The sequence below is a fragment of the Armigeres subalbatus genome, chromosome 3, assembly GCF_024139115.2.
Source record: "Armigeres subalbatus isolate Guangzhou_Male chromosome 3, GZ_Asu_2, whole genome shotgun sequence".
Classification (NCBI taxonomy): Eukaryota; Metazoa; Arthropoda; class Insecta; order Diptera; family Culicidae; genus Armigeres; species Armigeres subalbatus.
In genome coordinates this window covers 106748746-106754745 of record NC_085141.1, presented here as the reverse complement: position 1 = coordinate 106754745, position 6000 = coordinate 106748746, and the positions used below count along the sequence as shown (strand labels likewise).

Sequence of the window (6000 nt, the reverse complement as noted above, 5' to 3'; positions counted from 1 at the left end):
AAATTATGCACTTGCCCGGAGTAAGATGGGAGAGTAAATGTCATCTTCTCGTAAAGCGTGCTTGCTTAGAATAATGCGAGAGAGTGAATACCATCTTTGTTTAAAGCATCCAATTGCCCAAACTTATGCGAAAGATTAAGGGTCTGTCTCATTTGGAGAATTAAACTGGAATTAAAATTAAAAGTGACAAGAGCAAGATTACTTTTGACAGTTATCGAATCATTTTGCATCGATGTTTTATTGGAATTGCTGGGTAGCACCAGTCATTCTTATGGCCGGGATATTTGCTAATTTTCAAACTGTCACTTTTAAGTTTAATTCTCCAAATGAGACAGACCCTAAGGGTCTGTCTCATTTGGAGAATTAAACTTAAAAGTGACAGTTCGAGAATTAAAAATTCACCCCGTTATAAGAATGGCTGGTGCTACCCAGCAATTCCAATAGGACATCGATGGAAAATGATTCGATATCTGTCAAAAGTAATCTTGCTCTGCGAGCAGGGTTATTTGATAATTACTGAAATGTCACTTTTAAGTTTAATTTCAGTTTAATTATCCAATTGAGACAGACCCTAAATGATACATTTTTTAAAGCACCTGCTGGATCGAAAGCATGCATCTGCCTCGGCATATGCCCGGAAAAGACACAATGAGACACATATTTGCCTGAGGGTCAGCTACAAAGCTTTAATATAAATAATTTATTATAGGTAAAAACAAATTACAGAAATACTGCACTATACGGTGACAGAATGTAAGGAATAAATTATTTCCTTCATTGCATGCACCTCCTCACTATCGCAATTCAGTTTATGTTCTGATTGGATAATGCGTGTTAGCATGAAGCAGTATCTTAAAGGTTCCGATCGTATTAAAATTACGATTTACGATCGTATTAAAATTATGAGCTAAAATCATAATGCGTTCATACTTTAATTCAACTTTTATTGTACACTTAGAGTTAGCTCCTTCTTCTTCTATGTATCTACATTCCAACTGGAACTTGGTCTGCATTTCAACTTTGTATTCTATTTGCGTTTACACAGTTATTGATTGTTTAAAAAACTGAAAGTCCTCATTTTTATCATGCAGGGAAGTCTTAGTACATGTTTATGTGTATAAACAGGCATGGAAATCATTCACAAAAGTTTTACTTAGCATGTGCACATTGTAATTCATTTATATTCTTTTCTTATTTCAGATTTTTTCTATAAAAGGATAACGCCAGCATATTGTTGCACGGTAGAATAGATCTCAGAAAAATCTATATGGATACGATGAAATTCATTTTCAGTATACGATGTGAGGACTCATACACTACGCAGACGCTTGACAGTATCGTTGATGGACAGACAACATGCCCTCGAAATTGTGTGAACTGCGCCTCATTAATCCCTACAGAATTTTAATTCTGCATTGAACTTGATATTTCGCAGCTTTAAGGTTCTGTCTCATTTGGAGAATTAAACTTAAAAGTGACAGTTCGAAAATAAAAAAATCACCCCGTTATAAGAATGGCTGGTGCTACCCAGCAGTTCCAATAGGACATCGATGGAAAATGATTCGATATCTGTCAAAAGTAATCTTGCTCTGCTAGCAGGGTTATTTGATAATTATTGAAATATCACTTTTAAGTTTAATTTCAGTTTAATTATCCAATTGAGACAGACCCTAAGTTATTAAGCAAATGGTTTTGTAAATGGAACTTAGCTAATGCGATTTTACATTAATTTGTTTATGCTTAAACATGCATTGTTTAACCTTTGAGACAAGTGTGTTTATTACTGATAGGATCAACCAGAAATTTTACCGCTGATGCTAAAAATGCTATCATCGAGTGTCAAGTGTTGCAGGCCTCACTGTAGTATACACCCAACGGAATTAAAACGTGCATTCATTCGCTCACAGGGTACAGGTTTGGAATGCCACTTTGGGTCACTTTCTTCCGATGGTGACCCAAAACTCTCTCCATACAGTGTTGGCAACGCTTGCCCCGATCCAATGCACTCAGCATCCGTCCAGCATAATGTGCAACGCAAGGTAAACGGGAGAGTGAGCTACCGCCACCAGAGAGAGAGTGTACAATGCAAGCGAGGAGTCTCCCAACAGCAGGATAGAGGATAGACGAACGACGGCGAAGAAACTAAAACCAGCCACTAGCCAGAGCTGACGGTCGCGATTTTCGTTGCTCCGCCGTGCTGTGAATTCCAAGTCGAAAAATTTCGCCCAAAAGTATCACGTCCAGGACCAGGTGTGTCGAAAAGTGATCCCAGTGCATATAGTGTTGCTCTTTTGCCAAATTTGGCCCGTTTCGCGTTCGGTAGTGACGGAAAAATTGACCCGAAAAGTGTGCCCTTTGTTTGGTCGGACCCAGTCTCCGACGACGACCATTGAAAACCATTATTACCGAAGTAGTCGTACAGTCGTTGTGCCCGTTGGTGGAAGGAATAAACGGGAGGGACGGAACAAGCGGATAGTCGCTCACCACATCACCTTAATTCCTGGCTACTGCACACCGTTCGTCACTCGCTATCGTAGATCGTCGTAGTGTGCTATGCTTATGTTGCCCGTTGGGTTAGCGATGAAGGAGCGAAGAGTGCCGTCGTGTATATTTTTCATTGCTGGGCTGAGAAGAGTACCGGCGGCGTGAGTAATCGTGTGTTGGTGTTTGTGTGATCCTCGGCGGTCAGTCGGTATTAAACGGTGAGAAGCGAAAGCATCGCAGCCAGAAGCAGGAGTGTTTATGCGTTTGTGTACCATCATCTCAAATGATATTCGCTTCTTCACAACATAGTTGTGTATCTTTGGGAAAGCGCCTAGCAAGTGTTGCCAACGAGCACGTCAATACGAGGCTGAGGCGATATTAGCAATGATGATCTAAATGGTGGCCGTTGTTGTTTCCACGAATATTTACACGTACGGTGAATGGTCGCTTTACGGCACAAGGTGCTTGAAGCAGAGACGAAGCCCTGAAGAATTCAGAGGATAGTTTTGCTAGCTGCAGGCTGGAAAAAGGTTTGTAAAACTGAGTCGTTTCTTTTGTTATTTTCTAGAGATTGTATATTTATAAGTTTCTCGCACATTATTTTATGCATTTCTGGGCATCTGGTTTCTAGCCCTAATATTCCTAAATATTTGAAAACTTGTCTGCACTATAGAATCTTATTCTAAAACGAAGGTACTGAAGGTACAAATAAAGTTTTATATATTTTCCATGATTGTATCATACATAAGCTTTGACGACAAACTTATTTCTCACAGTTTGATGAGATTCCTTAATAACAAAATCGTCGTCAAATAGGGATATTACTGGTTGAACTCAGAACACTATTCGTTGCAGAATTAAGCCTCTGATAGCATTACTATGTCTTAACTGGTGAGTGCCATTTCCTTTCCGGTCGAGAAGTTTTATAGCGTTAGAAATTTTAACAATTTCTAGAAGCATAGAGTTTCGTTTGTGCTTTCCACACAAAATACAAATTCATATATTTTATTGGTTTTGGAATTCTTAATGAATAGATGTAGAATTACTTCTATAATGCTGAACTGATGGTGAGCTATAAGCTTATTACTATAAGCATTAGACCTGCTATAATAAGAAGAAAATGCACTCAGGATTTGTCATCGATATGTCGTTGTTGTGCGATATATCAGGCCCTTCCTTAGCCGTGCTTAGATGCGCGTTTACAAAGCAAGACCATTTTTTTAACCATTTCATTTATTTGGTAGGCTCAGTCGTGTGTGACACTTTGCGGAGCCGCAATTCTTAAGTATGATATCTTTATAATTTGTATCATCTTATCATTAACAGTTAGTAGGGAAGGGACATAGACCATAATACTCGTGGTGACTCAAGGTTATATTTTACTTAATTCAGGATGGACGGGGTGAGGATTTGGATTTAGGTTATTCCAGCTGCTCATCCGGGCGTTTGCGTTGAAGACGGTTTTGCATGGCGTCGTGCTCGATTTTGATTCAGCAGGAAGCATCTTCCGGATCGCCAGGGCTTCGTGGTACACGGAACAGAAAAACAGAATCGAACAAGAGAAAAAACTGAGAAAGAGATAACACGGGCATTAGACTTTAATATCAGCCGAGCGAAGAAAGGCATAAATGGACTGCATATAATCCACATCGCAATCTCCCAAAACAACTCTTATTTCCCTGTAGGGTTGTTTACCTCGGGCCACACGCTCACTGGCGGCGTCATTCTCCGAGCAGAACCAAACTACGTGATCGATGTCATCGTAACCGGCTCCGCACCTACATAAGTTGCTATCGACAAGGTTTATTCTGTAGAGATGTGCGTTTAGTGAATAGTGATTGGACATAAGCCTTGACATCACGCGAATGAAGCCTCGACTCAAGTCCTCACCTCTGAACCACGCTCGCGCAGAAACTTTAGGAACTATAGAAAATAGCCACCGTCCAAGTTCGTTGTGTGACCAATTCATTTGCCAATTTTGAAGAGTACTCTGACGGACTAATGGGAAAAACTCGTTATTCGAGATTTGTCTATCATAAACTTCACCTTCCTGTGCGCCCACCTTTGCTAGCGTGTCCGCTTTCTCATTGCCATAGATTAGGCAATGGGATGGGACCCATACAAAGGTAATCTTGAATGATCTTTCGACCAAATTACGCATCTGCTCTCTTATTTTTGTAAGAAAGTAAGATGCGTGCTTAACTGGTTTCATCGACCGGAGTGCCTCGATAGAACTAAGACTATCCGAGAAGATGAAATAATGGTCTACGGGCTGATCGGAAATAATCCCCAAAGCGAAGTTAATTGCTGCCAGCTCAGCAACATAAACCGAACACGGTTCCTGAAGTTTTCGGAAGGTGGTTGAATTTACATTGAAGACACCGAAGCCAGTGGATCCGTTGATGCGAGAACCATCAGTGAAATATCTGTTGTTGCAATTGACATGTTCATATTTTTCAGAAAAATGGAGGAATAGATATTTGTCGAAGATGATCTGGTATTCCTTGAATAGCGTGTTTCATGGTCAGATCGTATTCAATGGAGGAACTGTCGTTGATGAAGTTAACTCGAGGTGGATTATAACATGGAAGACAAAGATCTGACGATATGTAGTTGAGGTAGACCCTCAGGAATCTTGACTGACGAATCAGTTCAAGCATATTATCGAAATTTTCTAAGACAAGTGTGTTACTTGTCCCACATTTGATCAGTATTCTAAGTGAGAGCTCCCAGTAACGGTGCTTTAAAGGAGTGACTCCAGCAAGCACCTCCAGGCTCATGTTATGCGTTGAATGCATACAGCCGAGAGCAATACGCAAACAACGATATTGAATACGTTCCAATTTAATTAGGTGGCAATCAGCTGCTGAGAGGAAGCAGAAAGAGCCGTACTCTAAAACAGAGAGAATAGTCGTTCTATAGAGTTTGATGAGGTCTTCCGGGTGAGCACCCCACCACGTTCCAGATATAGAACGTAGAAAATGTATTCTTTTCCGGCATTTATCTATCAAATAATCAATATGGGTTTTCCAGGTACATTTGGAATCAAACCAGACCCCAAGGTATTTAGAAGATAAAAGATTGGTTGATGTCATCATTCAACAGCTTAAGTTTCAGTTGAGCAGGATACCGCTTCTTAGTAAACACAACCAACTGAGTTTTTTGCGGTGAAAACTCGATCCCTAAATGTCTGGCCCAAACATTCAGATTATCCAGGGTACTTTGCAATGGTCCTTGCAAGACAGCTGCACATGGACCTCTGAGAGAGTTCACGGCATCATCTGCAAGTTGTCTGAGCGTGCATTGTCCTTCCAAACAATTGTCAATATCTTTAACATAGAAATTATAAAGCAAGGGACTTAAACATGATCCTTGGGGAAGGCCCATGTAGCTATTTCTGGAAGTTGTCAGGGTGCCGAGAGTAAAATTCATATGTTTAACTGACAACAAATTGTACAAAAAATTATTTAAAATGACTGGTATTCCACTACTGTGCAGGTTTTCCGACAGTACTTC

At 40.2% G+C, this 6000-nt stretch overlaps 1 protein-coding gene across 1 annotated transcript in view; it reads left to right on the top strand.

Moving 5' to 3' along the window:
* The first annotated feature begins 2102 nt into the window (after nt 1-2102).
* The window catches only part of LOC134224593 (latrophilin Cirl), a 169683-nt gene continuing 165785 nt past the window's right edge, over nt 2103-6000 (top strand). The window contains exon 1 of the mRNA XM_062703999.1: nt 2103-3014. The gene's annotated coding sequence lies outside the window, so the exon portion shown is untranslated. The remainder of the gene's footprint in view (nt 3015-6000) is intronic.